Genomic DNA, 17,508 nt, shown 5'->3' on the forward strand with positions numbered 1-17,508 from the left:
ATGTTGATAATGGATTAGACCCTACACAATGTTCCCGAATGTTTACAGTGCTATCACCTGCACGGTTATGAACAACATGCTATAAATGGGGTGTTGGCTGGAAGGCTCTATCTTCACGTGATACAGGTGCGATGGGCGAAGTGATCTCTCTGTCGTGAAAACATCCTACTACTCGAAATTCATCTTTCCTACTTTGTCTCCAGGATGTTGCCTGGAATGGAGAATAGGTCGCACGAGGACAGGTTGAGAGTGCGAGGCCATTTCTCATTGGAAAGGCGAAGGAAGAGGGGTGACTTGATAGAGGTTTATAAGATGATCAGGGGAATAGATAGAGTAGACAGTCAGAGAGTTTTTCCCCGAGTACAACAGAGTGTTACAAGGGGACATAAATTTAAGGTGAAGGGTGGAAGGTATAGGGGGGATGTTAGGGGTATGTTCTTTACCCAGAGAGTGGTGGGGGCATGGAATGTGCTGCCTGTGGGAGTGGCAGAGTCAGAATCATTGGTGACCTTTAAGTGGCAATTGGATAGGTACATGGATAGGTGCTTAAGCTAGGACAAATGTTCGGCACAACATCGTGGGCCAAAGGGCCTGTTCTGTGCTGTATTGTTCTATGTTCTATGTCTCGTTCAGAGCCTCCACTTCACATGATTCATACCGGAAATATTCCAAGCATTCGTTTCAATGAGATCAATACACCCCACCTGATAGTCTGGCTAGTGATGTGGAAATTAATGGTCTAATTAATGGTGCCAGACGATGCCTGGGACAACATCACGTTATTCAACTAAAGTCAGCAATATTCATTAACAACGTGAAAGGCACAAACTGTACTTTTACCCAGATCAGCCAGTTTCATCTGCAGTCAGACACAAAATTCAGACCATTGCACAGAAGATAGACGAGCCCTCACAACATTGGAAATGATTTTGTTTGATAAAACAGTCCATCATAGACTTGCTGAGAGCAACTCGTGAATATTGCTTGATTTCTTTTTGTGTGGGGTAACACATGAAATGTTACTGTATTCCGACTGATGTGAACCATTTGCACTTCAAGTTATTTGAAAACGTCCTTCACAACAGATGTGTTAGTAAATTTTAGAAATCAATGATCAAAGGGACAATTCTTTTTGGATTCCAGGAAGATCCATAGTGATATTTTGTAAATGTTTGGAGCTGTGATTGCTTTAAATTTTGAACTAAGACATTGGCATACAGTGCACAACTTCACAATTTGCTGTAACATGAAACTCGCAACCACTGTGAATCTGGAAGGCGATGGTTCAGAATTTAACAAGGACCTCGCAAGGTTCGTGGAATGGACCAACAAATGATTCATGAAATTTAACAAAGGCATTTCTGAAATGATTAATTTAGCTAGGAAGAATGTCGAGACACAAATTCACATCTCTGTTTGCATTTCAATATACTATAAATTACTTTTCTATTATATCCTAAAATACTTGTGTCTTTGTTCATATTTAATACACTCTATCTTGTTCCGGAGCTAACACAGTTTCTTTATTTATTTCACTCAAGACTGTATGCTGTATTTTTGTCTCAGTATTGACCAAACTCGGTTTGGTGCCAGCTTATACCACTTGAGCTGCTTTTTCAGGAAGTGAATCTCTCCACCTGTTTTGTCAAAATAATCTGTTCATGCTTAGATCAAAATAAATCCTGTTAATATCATCCCAAATTCAGGCTCGGTTATTTTGTATTTATTCATTGGAAATGAACAGAATATGACCGGCCTGTTCTTAGTGGAGTGGGAGAGGGAGTTAAAGTGGTCAGCCACGGGGCCGTGGGGTTGGTTGGCACGGGTGTCCCAGAGATGTTCTCTGAAATGATCCGCAAGTTAGTGTCCTGTCTCCCTGATGTAGAGGAGACCACAGCAGGTGGAACAGACACAGTGGATGACATTTGTGGAAGTATAGACAAATTGCTCCGGGATGTGGTAGGATCATTTGGGGCCTTGTCGGAGGTGAGGGGGGAGGTGTGGGCTGGTGGAGGGGCATGGACCTGATGAGGGAGTCACGGAGGGAATGGTGTCTCCGGAATGCAGATAGGGGTAGGGAGGGAAATACACCCCGAGTGATGGGGTCTGTTTACAGGTGGTGGAAGCAGCGGAGGATGATATGATGCATGCAAGGTTGGTGCGATGGAAGATGAGGGCCAGGAGGGCTCCCTGTTGCGATTGGAGGGTTGGGGTTCAAGGGCATCGTCGACCACATGGGAGGGGAAATTGCAGTCTTTGAAAAAGGAGGTTATCCGGGATGTTTTATGGTGGAACTGGTCCTCCTGGGAGCAGGTGCAGTGGAGGCAGAGGTATTGACAATAAGGGATGGCATTTTTACAGGAGGTTGGGTGGGAGGAGTGTAGCCCAGGTAGCTGTGGGAGTCAGTGGGCTTGCAGTAAATGTTTAGTCGGTCACTGGAGATAGAGGTGGAGAGGTCTAGGAAAGGGAGGGAGGTGTCCAAGATGGTCCCTGTGAAGTTTAGGTCATGGTGGAAGGCTTTAGTAAAGTTGATGAACTGTTCAATCTCCTTGTGCTAGCATGAGGTGGCGTTGATACAGTCATCAATGTAGCGGTGGTAAAGATGGGCAATGATACCGGTGTCGCTGTGGAAGATTAACTGTTCCACATATCTGACGAAGAGGCAGGCATAGCTGGGGTCCATACAGGTGTCCATGGCTACCCCTTTGGTTTGGAGGAAGTGGGAGGATTGAAAGGAAATGTAGTTGAGGTTGAGCATGTACTGCTTGGTTTGGCGTGACAGGAAGAAACGGAGGGCTTCGAGGCCGACATCATGGCGTTTGGATGTGTACGGGGCCTGGACATTCTGTTCTCTCTGGGGCTTATCAATAGCTTGCAGTTATTATGGAACTGAAAGTGCAATGGCTGGGAACTCGGAGAAACCAATGTTTAAGTCTTCTGCTTGAAGCACATTTTGACCAGAACATTTAAACACCACAAAGCTCACTGTAGGAAATGCCTGGGCTGCAACTTTTAATAATGTTTGAAACTTTGTTAAAAATAGGGATTTTTAGTCATAGTTTCTGAAATAATCAAGAAAAGAATTAACCGTTAGAACAAGCTCTTTCAAAGAGAGAGGATTTGCAAAGATTGAAACCATACAGTGCTGTGCTTTATTTGAATTCAATGTCGGTCAGAGTTCGATACAGCCCAGATGATCTCTCCATATATTGGTTCTGTTAATCTGACACACCAACATACCTGTCTGTACAAAACTGTATTATTTGTTTAGTTGATCAAAATTTAGGAAACAGATCAAACAGAATGTATTCGGCTGGGAAGGTGATGGATACAGAAGACAGAATCAAAAACTGGGAACATTAAATCTGAAAAGAGAGTAACAAATAGTACAAGATCAAAGACATGACAAGGTGCATGTCGATATGTCCCAGACGTTAGTGAATCGAATGAGCTTGTTAGATGGTCGAGAGACTCGTCCAATGATGTCCTGGAATCAGACCGCGAAACAGAGATCAAAAGGTCAATTTGCAAATGTCACTTCAATGTAATCACTTCACACTCTGTGTCCTGATATAGGCCACATTGGCAGATGTTTCCGCCAGATTGCATCCCCCGGGTTTATTTTCTGATCAGAACGGAGATGTGTGGCTTACTGCTGGCACAGAGAAACAGGAAGTTGTGTGCCAGCTGAGAATGATACATCAGGCGCTACTTTCCGTATTATCAGCACAAAGTCTTCCTGCCTCTGAGGGGGAACACACACTGACAGTGTCAAGAACAAACGGATAGATTGCTGTTGGTTTCAACACTGTATTCAATTCCATTCCCATTTCCCAGAATGAAACAGAAGAGACACAAGATTATTTCAGCTAGAGTAAATTATCTGTCAGAGAGATAAGAAGAGTTGTCATCGGGTGAAAGGAGCTAAGTGACAATGTGTAGTTTCACTCATAAACCTATGTTTAAAAGTAGAAAGCTTGAGGGAAGTAAATAAGTAAATCTAAGAGACAGCATTCATTAAAAGTTGGAATTGTAAGGTTTAAGCAATAAAATTCAGCATGGCTTTGGTGGAAGTGATATCATATCGGAAGTGGTTGATTCTGTTTTCCGGAGAGGCAATGAGATGTAACATCGGGTGTAAAAAGTGGATGTAATGCTTCTAGACTTCAATCAGGTTTTTGACCAGATCTTGCATCTTTAATATGGTAAGGGTTCATGGGAGCTGGTGCAGTTTGGCAAATGATTCGAAGGTTTATTTGTTGGCAGAAGGTAATGGTCGAAGGTAGTCATTGTGAAGACATCTTGTGTCCAGTGGCTTACTACATGACTGGTTGCTGGATCCTTTGATGTTTGCAGCGTATATGAACGGTCTAGTCAAGAATGTAGCAATTTTCATCAGTAAGTTCAAAGATGAGGTGAAAAACGTTTGGTTTTGCAATTAGTGAGGAGGAAAGCCAGTGTGACATCGATGACCTTGTCTGTCGGAGAGAAGAATTGAAAACAGAACATTATATCCTAAAGTCTGTGAAGTAAAGCATTTTCGAGACTAACAGTTTAAGCGAATATACGATGCATTGTTGGAATCTACACAATACAAAGGATAAGCAATCTTCTGTTGTGAATATCCACATTATGGAGTGGGGGTTGGAATTATAGTCTGGAGATATTGTGCCTAGACCATTCTTTCAGGAAACAGGGGTCTGAGCCCACAGTGCTGCCACATCAAGACATGAATTAAAGTTGATAATTAAACAACTCATTGAAGGAATAAGCTCCACAGATATTTCCTTGCTCTGCTTTGGAGAGCACAACACATCAGCACAAAAGTTAAGGCTGAAGCATTCACAGCAATCTTCAGCCAGAAGTGCCAATTGTGTGATCCATCTCGGCATTTTTCATAGATCACCAATATCACAGCTACCTGTCAGCAGGGAATTCGCCTCTCTCCATGTGAAATCAAGACACTGTTGGCCGGTGAGGGGGGGGGGGGGAGGGCAGGGGTTACTGCAAATGCTATGGAGCCTGACAAAATTCTGGCAATAATACTGATGACTTGTGCAAGCCAAGCAATCCCGGTACAGCTTAAACACTGGCATGGACAATGTGGAAAATAGGCCAGGCACGTCCTGTGCACAGAAAATAGGTCAAACCACCCTGGCGAATTACTGCCCCATCAGTCCATGCTCAATCATGAGTTAGATGTAGGGAGGTGCTATCAAGCAGCACTAGCTCAGCAATAACCTGTGTAAATGTGGGTTACGCAAGGCCTACTCAGCTCATGTGTGAATTACAGACTTGATTTAAACATGGACAAAGAACTGAATTCCAGAAATGAGGGGAGAGTGACAGCCCTTATTCATTAAGGTCACATTCGACAGAGGGTGATATTATGGAGCCTAGCAAAACTGGGTTCAATGGGTATCAGGTGACAACCTCCCTGCTGCCTGCAGTCATACCTCACACATTGAAAGATGGCTTTGCTTGTTAGAAGGCAGTCGTCTCAGCCAAAGCAAATCCCTGTTGGAGTTCCTGAAGAAAGTGTCCTTGGCACAATCATGTTCAGCTGCTTCAGCAATGACCTTCCCTCCATCAGAACGTCAGAAGTGAAATCTACATTAATCTCGCACTTTTTTGTGACTCCTCAGTCCACATTCAAACACAACAAAATTTGGACAATTTCCAGACTTCAGCTGACAAGTGGCACATAGCATTCACACCACAAAGCTGCGAGACAATGACCATTGACAATAAGAGACAACCTAACCAAAACCCCTTGACATTCAATAGTGTTACCATCACTGAATCCCTCACCATCGACACCCTGGGTTTTATTGTTCATTAGAAATTGAACTGGACACTCCATATAAATACAATGGTTGTACAAGCAGGCCGGAGCCTAGGAATACTGCAGCGAGTAACTCACCCTCCTGACTCGCAAAGCCAATTGACTGTCTAAGAGACAGAGGTCAGGAGGCTAATAGCACAGCTCGCCCCTTGACTGGATAGGAGCAGCTTCAACTGCACTCAAGAAGCTTGGCATTGTCCAGGACAAAGCATCCCACGTGATCAGTAGCACATCCACAAGCGTCCATTGCCTCCAAATCTGATTCTTAGTACCTGCCATATGCACTATCTAAAATCCTACACTGCAGTAACTTAGCCACTTCCTGAGACAGTACCTTCCCACTACCACTTGCATCTCGAAAGACAGGAGCAGCAGATACAAGGGAACAGCACCACTGTAAGCTCCTCTCTAAAACACTCGGCATCCTGACATGGAAATATGTCACCGATCCTTTACTGTAATTGGGTCAAAATCTGGAATTCCCTTCCTCAGGCCATTTTGGAACATGTTATTTCAGAAAGGCAGCTTACTGCCATCTGCTGAAGGACAACTACGGACAACTAAAAGCAACCACCATGTTTCAGGAGTCAATAAAAAAATCATTGAAGCTAACATGACAGTTTGATAAAGTGGTTGAGGAGGCATTATGAGTATGTAATAAGCAATCAAAAGGTTTGAAGTAAAGTTCCAGAATCAGTCCCTACCATGGTAGCTTCAATTAATAAAAGAGTATGAAATGAAAATGCTGGAATAATGAACGATAATCACAGACCTACCAAAGGTTTGAAGCATGTTACATGGTTCAGTATTGTCCTTCAGAGGAGGTCGTCTGACCTTCCTACCTGGCCTGCCCTACCCGTTCAACAATAAGGTGATGGTCCTTTCCTGTGCCGAACCTGACTAAGAAACCCATCAGGAGAAAGTGAGGACTGCAGGTGCTGGAGATCAGAGTTGAGAGTGTAGTGCTGGAAAAGCACAGCAGATCAGACAGCATCCGAGGAGCAGGAAAATCTACGTTCCAGGCATAACCCCTTCATCAGGTATCCTAATGAAGGCCTCATGCCCGAAACGTCGATTCTCTTGCTCCTCGGACGCTGCCTGACCTGCTGTACTTTTCCAGAACTACAGTCTCGACTGAGAAGCCATTTGGTTGTAATAAAGCTTCTTAAGAAAGATCAACCATAATTAGCCGAGTAAGATGGCAGGCCTTCAAAAAGGTAGCTGATGAGCACCTTCTTGGGATATGTGACTAACTTTTTCATAAGTCAGTGAAGAATTCAAAAAATGCAAATTACAGTGAGTCAGGCTCTTCAGACAGAGTCCGGTACACAGTTTAGATTGATGATTGGATGCAAAGTCTCCTGTGATGTTGCTGTGAACAGCAGGAGAGTTCTTGCCAGTATTGCACTCCAATATTTGTTCATGAGGTAAAGTGTCAGATTGATTGCATTTCTGTTTGTGACCGCTTTCTGTGCATTCCCAATATTAGGCTCACAGCGGTGACACCATGACACCAATATTCCCAAACTCCAGTTTGATGCTGAATGGACGGGGTTTGGAATACCATCGTTTGCCCAGGGTGAAATTTGAATTCAAAGAAAGCCTGGAATCGGAAAGAAAGCCAAATGGTGACCATGTCACCCGAGTCAATGGGAAAATACAAAAACAGCTGGTTCACGAACGACAAGGCATCTGTCACCTTTCCATGGTCTGGCCAACATGAGATTCCAGACCCACTGTGTTCTGAAGTGGCTTTAGCAAGCTATTGAATGGGCAGTTGGGGATAGGGACTCATTGCTGACCCTTACCAGAAAGTGATATGTGTAACAAAACCTCACAACAACTATATCAATTAAATGTAATTGTTGCGCAGTTCCTGATGTCATTTCAAGTATTTCATGTGAATATTCTAAAATGCACTTTGAGTGATGTTGCACCGTCTAAACGGACTACAATATAAATTAGTGGGACATTCAGAGTAGGAGAAAGTGAGGACTGCAGATGCTGGAGATCAGAGCTGAAAATGTGTTGCTGGAAAAGTGCAGCAGGTCAGGCAGCATCCAAGGAGCAGGAGAATCGACATTTCAGGCATAAGCAACACATTTTCAGCAGCGACATTCAGAGTAGATCCAGTTCAACATTGAAGTTTAATTGCAGAATTTCCAGCACTGAATATTTAACCTAAATAAAAGTTTTAAATTGTGTTTATCATTCAGAAATAAATAAAATCTTTTGCAATTCGTCTTCATAAATTGGTATTCACTTCTGAAAATGGTCACCATTCTTAAAATAAACTTGTTTCGATTTGAATCTTACCAACAAATCACTTCTTTCATCTGGCTTTGCTGTCCCCATCACTTCATTGAAACCAATTAAGCATTTATGTAAATAAACACAGAAATAGAATTCTCAGAATAAATTACAGAACAACAAAACCGCAATTTATATTTCCCCACAAGCACAGCACACGAATTGTGGAAAAAATGCAAATAACTCAATGGATTCCAATACTAATTGATGTTAGGACTTTTTAATACATAATTTGTATAATTGTTGAATGACAGAGGTATCAATTGTCATGTTTAGTCAAAAAAAACTATAATTAAGTGATACATTGGCACAGCTAATATTTCTGTCTCTCTTTTTCTCTCTTCCCCTCCTGCCTCACCCCATTTTCCTTTATATCTGATGCCTTGTTTTGCCTCTCCACAATCGGACAACGTTTTCCTTAATAACATGAAGCCAACACCTCACCAACATATGCTCTCAGCCAAATTCATCCATTTCTTTCGAGAGATTTGAGTCAGTACAACCAGATTTTCTCAAAAATCTGTCTGAGTATTGAGTGATCTGGAAATGCTTGATCGGAAAGACTTTACTGTGATAGTGTTTTCATTGCAACTCAGCAGTATTATTCTTGGCTGAGGAATGTTTAATGGTTCAGTGCAATGCATATTTAGTCTATAATTAACTTTTACTGCACATCTCATGGAATGTTTAATATTGTAGAGGGTGATTTATTCTGTGTCGACTCTGTTGTACCTGCTCTGGGAGGGTTTTTTTTAGGGAATCCTGGATGCGGATCTATACTGTGTCTAAACCAAAATGTATTTGACATGTTTGCATTGGACAGCACAATATTGAGGGAGATTTCCCCAGCACATTACATGAGCTGTACAATCACAGAAAACATTTGATGTAGCCGTGTAAAGGGGCTTGAACTCCTACCCACTATCATTCTGATTTTGAAATGCTTGATACCAGAATAAAAAGGGAACAACACGATGCATCAAAACTTTGTTATACAAGTAGATTATCATCTATAGGCACAGACATACATACACACATAAGGAAATCATCTATGAACAACCCTTGCAGTGTTTAATGGATAAGTGCAGAGAGACCTTTAATATGCAATGTGTGTATTCCATGCAATGCATACCGACAATGCGTTTGATATGGTAGTTTAAATGTAGTTTTGATCTGTCTTTAACCTTTTCTGTGACAGCTGTGGTTGTGTTTGACAAATATTCAACAGAACTGGAGGAATTTAAATGCAGTCACTGCATTAGAGGCAGAATGCAATGCCATCAAACAGGGAGAAAGGCAATCCCTGTCTTTTTTCATGATGAGGAGGCATTGAAGCAACTGGGCTTCAAACATGAAATGGAGGTTAATTTAAATGAGGCCGAGATAATTCTGAAAAGACTAACTTAGAGCAAAGGTGAATGATAGGGAACCAGAAGCAGCCTGTTCAGCCAATGGGGTTTGGTCTTCCAAACAATGACATCATGGCTGAACTGATAACCCTCACCTCCACTTTCTAGCGTTTTAACTGTCAGCATTGATTCAATTACCAATCAAAATCTGTCCATTTCCGCCTTCAAAATACTGAATGACCCAACCTCGACAGTTTTCTGTGGTAAAGAATTCCACAAATTCTCTACATTCTGGGTGACAAAATTCTCTTCTGCCCGAAATTTGTGACCTCTAATTCAGAGATTCTACTCCCTGGTCCGAAACTCTCCCACAAGGGGAAACAACATTTCTGCATTTACACCATCAAGTTTCCTGAAAATAATAGATGTTTCAGAATGTCAGTACTGAATCTTCTATGTTCTAATGAGTATAGGCCCAAACGACTCAATCTCGACTCTCAAGACAGTCCCTCCATCTTTAGGATCAGTCGACTAAACCTCGTGTGGATTGTCTCTCTGTCCAGTGTACCTTTTCTTTGTGATATAGGTCCCAAGAACAGGCCACAGTATTCCAGCTGTGGTAAGAATACAGCTTCTTTTCAGTTTTAACAAACATTATAGTCATATAGATATCCAGCACAGAAACAGACCCTTCGGTCCAACTGTACTGACCAGATATCCCAATCTGACTGAGTACCATTTGCCAAACATTTGGCCAATCTTCCTCTAAATGTTACCTGTTCATACACCCATCCAAGTGCCTTTTAAATGCAGTAATTGAACCCGCCTCCACCACTACCACTGGCAGCTTTTTCCACACATACACATGAAAAGGTTACCCCACAGGTTCTTTTCAAACGTATCTCCTCTCACGTTAAACCGCTGTCCTCTAGTTTTGGACTCTCCCGCTCGAGGAAAAAGGCCTTGATTATTCATCATATCAATATCCCGCATGATTTTATAAGTTTTGTTCAGGCCACTCCTTAGCCTCCTTTTCTCTCACTGAAGAGAAAAGAGAAGCCCCAGCCTATTCAGCCTCAGCTTATACCTTAAACACTCCAGTTCCAGCATCATTCTTGGAAATCTTTTCTACACCCTCTCAACTTTCACAAAATCCTTCATAGAAACGGTCAGCCAGATTTGTCTATAATAATTCTAAATGTGGCCTCACAAATGTTCTGTACAGCTGAGACATGACATCTCGACTCCTACACTTAACATTATGACCAATGAATGAAAGAGTGCCAAACACCTTTTTCCCCACCCTGTCTCCCTGCAACTCCACTTTCAAGGAATGATGCATCTGCACCCTTTGGTTTCTTTGCTCAGCAACACTCCCCAAGGCCCAGCCATTAATTGTATAAGTCCTGTCCTGGTTTGCCTTACAAAAATGCAACACCAACATTTATTTAATGAAGCTTGGGTCCATGAAAGGCAAGTCATCTTTAACTGATTTATTGGAATTCTTTGAGGTTATAATGAGCGTGGTAGACAATGGGGAACTGGTGAACGTGGTGTATCTGGATTTCCAAAAGGCATTCAGCAAGGTGCTGCACAAAAGGCTGCTGCATAAGATAAAGATGCACAGTGTTATGGGCAATGCATTAGCATGGACAGAAGAATGGTTAACTAACAGAACGCAAAAGGTGGGGATAAATGGGTGTTTTTCTGGTTGACAATCAGTGGCTAGTGATGTGTCTCAGGGATCAGTGTTGAGAATGTAACTGTTTACAATTGTTGGGACTGCAATTGTTTACAATTCAGGGAGATTGCTTCGAGTTAGAGACCAAGTGTAGTGTGTTGTAGTTCGCAGAAGCCACTTAAATGAGTGATAGAGCAAAGTGTGCAGAAGGATATAGACAGGTAAAGGGAGTGGGCAAGGGTCTAGCAGATGGAGTACAATGTTAGTAAACATGAGGTCATCCATTTTGGTAGGAATAATAACAAAGTGGTCTACTTTAAAATGGTGAAAAATTACAGAATGTTGCTGTGCAGGGGGACCTGGGTGTTCCTGTGCATGAAACACAAAAGTCTGGTTTGCAAGTCCAGTAGCTAATTAGGAAGACAAATGGAATAATGTCCTTCATTGCCAGTGGATAGAGGTTAAAATTAGGACTTTCTGCTGGAGCTGTATAGGGCGCTGGTGTGGCCACGCCTGGAGTACTCTGTACACTTTTCATCGCCTTACATGAGATGGCACTGGGGTGGGGTTTCCTGAGGAGTTTGACTACGTTGATTCTGGAAATGAGGAGGTTGGCTTATGAGCAGACTGGGATTATACTCATTGGAAGTCAGAAGAATGGGGGAGGGGATTGTAAAATTATAAATGCGATAGATAAGACAGAAGCAGGGAGGCTCAAAGTTTGGGAGAAGATTTGTAGCTCGGGTGCTCGTTGTTGTGGTTCTGTTCGCCGAGCTGGGAATTTGTGTTGCAGACGTTTCGTCCCCTGTCTAGGTGACATCCTAAGTGCTTGGGAGACTCCTGTGAAGCGCTTCTGTGATGTTTCCTCCGGCATTTATAGTGGTCTGTATCTGCCGCGTCCGGTTGTCAGTTCCAGCTGTCCGCTGCAGTGGCCGGTGTATTGGGTCCAGGTCGATGTGCTTATTGATTGAATCTGTGGATGAATGCCATGCCTCTAGGAATTTCCTGGCTGTTCTCTGTTTGGCTTGTCCCAATAGTAGTGTTGTCCCAGTCGAACTCATGTTGCTTGTCATCTGCGTGTGTGGCTACTAAGGATAGCTGGTCAAGCCAACGTCTTCACCCAAAGGGTTGTGAATCTCTGGAATCCCCTGCCTAGTGAAGCAGCTGAGGCTAACCTGTTGAATCTTTTAAAGGTGAAGATAGATTTGTGAACAGTAAAGAAATGAAGGGTTATCGTGAGCAGTGGGTAAGTGGAGTCTCAGTCCATTGAAAGATGATCCATGATGTTATTGAAAGGCAGAGCTGACTCATGGAGTCAGATGGCCTACTCCTGATTGTATTTCTTATGTTCGGATGTTGTTATGTTCTAACAGGCCTCCAATTCAAAACGTAATGCTCTCTAACTACTAAATAAAAACTGAAAGAGCTGTGGATGCTGTGTATCAGAAACAAAAGCAGAAACTGCTGGAAATGCTCAGAAGGTCTGGCAGTGTCTCTGGAGTGAAAGGCTCACCAGTTTATGGTTCCCTTGTTTTTCCATACAACTTTCTTCAATAATGCTGCCACATTAGTCACTCTCCAGTCTTCTTGCATCTCATCTATGATTATCAACGATACAAATATCTCAGCAAGGGGACCAGGAATCTCTTTCCTAGCTTCCCACAAAGTTCTGGGAAATATCTAATCAGGTCTCCAGGATTTATTTCCATTTTTCTACTTTAAGACTTCCAACATCTCCTTTTCTGTAAAATGAACTCATTTTAAAGAACTCATTATTTATTTCCCAAGTTTCTTAGCTCCCATGCTCCTGTCTACTGTAAATATTGATGCAAAATATTTGCTTAGTGTCTCTGCCATCTCCTGTGGTTACATGCAAGAAAGCCATGTTGATCTTTAAAGCCTGTATTCTGTACTTAGTTATTCTTTTAAGCTTAAAATAATTTTAGAATCTTTTCGGATTCTCCTTAATTCTATTTGCCAAAGCAATTTTATGTCCCCATTTTTCCCCTCATGATTTCCTGTTTATGTATACTCCTACTGCCCTTATACCCTTCTCAGGATCACTCAATCCCAGCTGTCTATATCTGATGAATGGTCCCTTCTTTTTCTGGACAGGAGTTGCAATTTCCCTCATCATTGAGCTTTTCCCATGTCTTGCTCTTCACACAAACAGAAACATACCATCACTGAACTCTCATTGTCTCATTCTTAAAGGCCTCCCACTTGTCAGCAGTCCCTTTACCTGTGAATAACCTCCCCTAACCAACTTCTCAAAGTCTAATACCATCGAAACTGGCTACACTCTAATTTGAAACTTTCATTTTTAAATCAATGTTATCCTTTCTCATCATTATTATTAAACCAATAGAATTATGATCACTTTCCCTGAAGCCTACCCCTATGGACACCTCAGTCACTTGCCCTGCCTTGGTTCCCAACAGAAGGTCAAGTATTGCGAACTGTCTCGTAGGTGCATCCACATATTGAATAACAACGTTTTCTTGTACACACTTAACCAATTTCTCCACATTCCAAGATCTTAACACTATCCCAAACTCTATTTGGAAAGTTAAAATTCCCTACCATTATCCTTTTTTCTTACAGATAGCATAATCGCTTGTAAATTTCCCACTGACTATTAGGAGGCCCATTTTACAATCCCAGCAAGGTCATCACCTCTTTCTTATTTTTAAGTTTCATCCATATAACTTCACTGGGCAGTCTCCAAGACATATCCTCTCTACATCCAGCTGTAATGTTCTTTCTAACCAAAAACACCACTCCATCTCCTCTCTTGCTCCTCTGTCTATACATTCTACAGCATCTATGTCCTGGAACATTAAGCTGCCAGTCCTGTTCATCCCTGAGCCACGTTTCTGTAATGGCAATGATATCCTTGTCCCACATTCCCAACTATGCCCCATGTTCATCTGTCTCACATGTCAGGCCTCTTACATCGAAGTAAATGCAGTTTCGCAGTCTTACCTCGCTCTTGCCAAACTGTTGTCTGCCTCGACCCCTAGAATTGCTCACCACATCTCACCTCAAACATTTCTCTTTTCTCACTATCTTGTTGTTTCCCACCATCCCCCTTACTAGTTTAAAACCTTCAGCATACTGCTAGCAAACTTCCCCACAAGAATATCGGTCCCCTTCCAATTCAGCTCCCTCTTATACAGGTCATTTCTATCCCTAAAGAGATCCCAGTGATTGAAAAATGGGAATCCTAATCCCTGCAGCAGCTCCTCAGCCACACATTAGCTGCTCTATCTGACTGTTCCTAATCTCAATATTCCATGAGTTTTTAAACAAACCCCAACATGACATTTGCCATCCTTATTGACAGTTGAAATTAAAAGCTAACTTTTTGTGGTTCGGAGATGCTGACTCCTTGTAGATTTCTGAATTCAATCTCTATCTTGCCCGTTAAAATGCATAACTTCACTGTTTATGTCTGTTTTCATTTATTTAATCCACATTACATTATTATGCAAAGCTCCTTGTTCACTCTCTTGTCCTATCTGTATCCCTCCGCAAACTTCTTTTTGTGTCAAACTCACCACTTGTCTCCGCTCCAATTTTTGAGTCATTCGCAAACTTACCTACAATATACTCACTTTCCTCATCTAAGTCATCAAAATACTTTGTAAATTTTGTTTGTCCCCAGAACAGATTTATGTGGTACTCCACAGATTGGCATTCTGTAAAATAAAACTCTTAATCAAACTTTTCTGATTGGGATTTCAAAGATCCTCTCTCCATGTTAATACAGTACCTCCAAAGCCAAGGCTCCTATCTTATTCAGTAATCTTATGCATGGGTGCTATCAAACACCTTCAAAAAATCAAAACATATTACAATCACGGTTTCCTCCATTTTCTCCAAGAATTCCAATACTTTTATCAGGCAAGATTTCCATTTTATAAAGCCATTCTCAGTTTTCTGCTATAACATCCTTTTTTAAACACTCAACCATTTTTTTCAATAAATGGTGTTAAACTAAGTAGCCTCAGTCAATCTTTTGTGTGCCTTAACGTTTTATGAGTGAAGGTGTTGGGTGAAGGGTCTACTATCAGCCCTCACTTCCAACTGCTGGAGAAGCACTGTCATCTACTGTGAAAAACTCAACAAAATGTATCTATGTTCATTTACTGAGAAAACAATTCCACAAATGTTCTAGCTCACCACCTTTTGCTGGCGGTCCCAGATTTTACGAAGCAATTCACTGAAAGTTGACAAGGCTAATTAGCATCAAACCAAGATCAATATTTGAGCAGAAATATCTCAATTCCTGGTCACGTATTTTTGCTCATCTCTTTTTAGGACATTAGCTTCGACAATGTGGAGTCTGTGTGGGTGGAGCTGTGAAATACCAAGGGACAAAAACATTAGTGGGTGTCATACAGAGACGCCCAGACTGCAGTGGTCATGTTGGAATAGTATTAAACAGGAAATTCGATGATGCCCTCCACCGCATCTCCTCCACTTCCCGCACCTCCGCCCTTGAGCCCCGCCCCTCCAATCGTCACCAGGACAGAACCCTACTGGCCCTCACCTACCACCCCACCAACCTCCATATACATCGTATCGTCCGTCGTCATTTCCGTCACCTCCAAACGGACCCCACCCCACCACCAGGGATATATTTCCCTCCCCTCCCCTATCAGCGTTCCAAAAAGACCACTCCCTCCGAGACTCCCTCGTCAGGTCCACACCCCCCACCAACCCAACCTCCACTCCTGGCACCTTCCCCTGCAACCGCAAGAAATGCAAAACTTGAGCCCACACCTCCCCCCTCACTTCCCTCCAAGGCCCCAAGGGATCCTTCCACAAATTCACCTGCACCTCCACACACATCATTTACTGCATCCGCTGCACCCGATGTGGCCTCCTCTATATTGGGGCGACAGGCCGCCTACTTGCGGAACGTTTCAGAAAATACCTTTGGGACACCCGGACCAACCAACCCAACCACCCTGTGGCTCAACACTTCAACTCCCCCTCCCACTCCACCAAGGACATGCAGGTCCTTGGACTCCTCCATCACCAGACCATAGCAACACGACGGCTGGAGGAAGAGCGCCTCATCTTCCGCCTAGGAACCCTCAAACCACAAGGGATGAACTCAGATTTCTCCAGTTTCCGCATTTCCCCTCCCCCCACCTTTTCTCAGTCCCAACCCTCAAAATCAGCACCGCCTTCCTAACCTGCAATCTTCTTCCTCACCTCTCCGCCCCCACCCCCACTCCGGCCTATCACCCTCACCTTGACCTCCTTCCACCTATCGCATTTCCAACGACCCTCCCCAAGTCCCTCCTCCCTACCTTTTATCTTAGCCTGCTGGACACACTTTCCGCATTCCTGAAGAAGGGCTCACGCCCGAAACATCGATTCTCCTGCTCCTTGGATGCTGCCTGACCTGCTGCGCTTTTCCAGCAACACATTTTCAACTCTGATCTCCAGCATCTGCTGTCCTCACTTTCTCCTTAAACAGGAAATTAGCCAAGCTAATGATATGGAGACATCTGTGATCATGGGTGATTTTAATCTGCATCCAGATTGGACAAATCAGATTAGCCACAATGTCTACTTGGGGGAATTCCTGGCCTACATATGGGATGGTTTTCTTAACCAACATGTGGATGAACCAACTAGAGAGCAGGCCATCTGAGACTGGGTACTGTGTAATGAGAAGGGAATCATTGCCAATCTAGCGGCGTGTGACTCCTTGGGGAAGAGCGACCATGACATGATACAGCTTTTTTATCAGGATGGAGAGTGAGCCAGCTGATTTGGAGACTAGGGTGCTGAATTTTAATAAAGGAAACTATGAAGGCATATAAGGCATGAGTTGGCGTTGATAGATTAGTGGAAGTTGCTTAAAGGTCTGACAGTAGATAGGCATTGGCAAATATTCAACGAAATCATGGGGGAACTGCAACAACTATTTATTCCTGTCTGGTACAAAAGCAAAATGGGTAACAGGGCCAATCCATGGCTTATAAAGGAAATTAGATAGTATCCAATTGAAGGAAGAAGCATAGAGATTGGCCAAGAAGAATAATAGGTCTGATGTTTGAAAGCAGTTTCGAATTCAGCAAAGAAGGACCAAGGGATTGATTAAGATGGGGAAAACACAGTAAAAAGGAAGTAAGCTGCAGGGAACATGAAGACTGACACTACAAGGTTCTACAGTACGTGAAGAGAAAGAGATTGGTGAAGACAAATGTAGGTCCCTACAGATAGAAATGGGGAAATGTATGACAAAGGACAAAGGAACAGCTGAGCAACTGAATACATACTTTAGTTCTGTCTTCACAAAA

At 42.7% G+C, this 17,508-nt stretch overlaps 1 long non-coding RNA gene across 1 annotated transcript in view; it reads right to left on the bottom strand.

Annotated features, from left to right (window-relative positions):
- Nucleotides 1-2,721: 2,721 nt before the first annotated feature.
- LOC148135061 (uncharacterized) overlaps nt 2,722-17,508 on the bottom strand; it is a 30,784-nt gene continuing 15,997 nt past the window's right edge. The window contains exon 3 of the long non-coding RNA XR_015755530.1: nt 2,722-4,478. This is a non-coding gene — a long non-coding RNA (uncharacterized LOC148135061). The remainder of the gene's footprint in view (nt 4,479-17,508) is intronic.

Source organism: Chiloscyllium plagiosum, unplaced genomic scaffold (assembly GCF_037043375.1).
Source record: "Chiloscyllium plagiosum isolate Xiang-an unplaced genomic scaffold, Cpla_swu_hap1 HiC_scaffold_51, whole genome shotgun sequence".
NCBI classification, from domain to species: Eukaryota; Metazoa; Chordata; class Chondrichthyes; order Orectolobiformes; family Hemiscylliidae; genus Chiloscyllium; species Chiloscyllium plagiosum.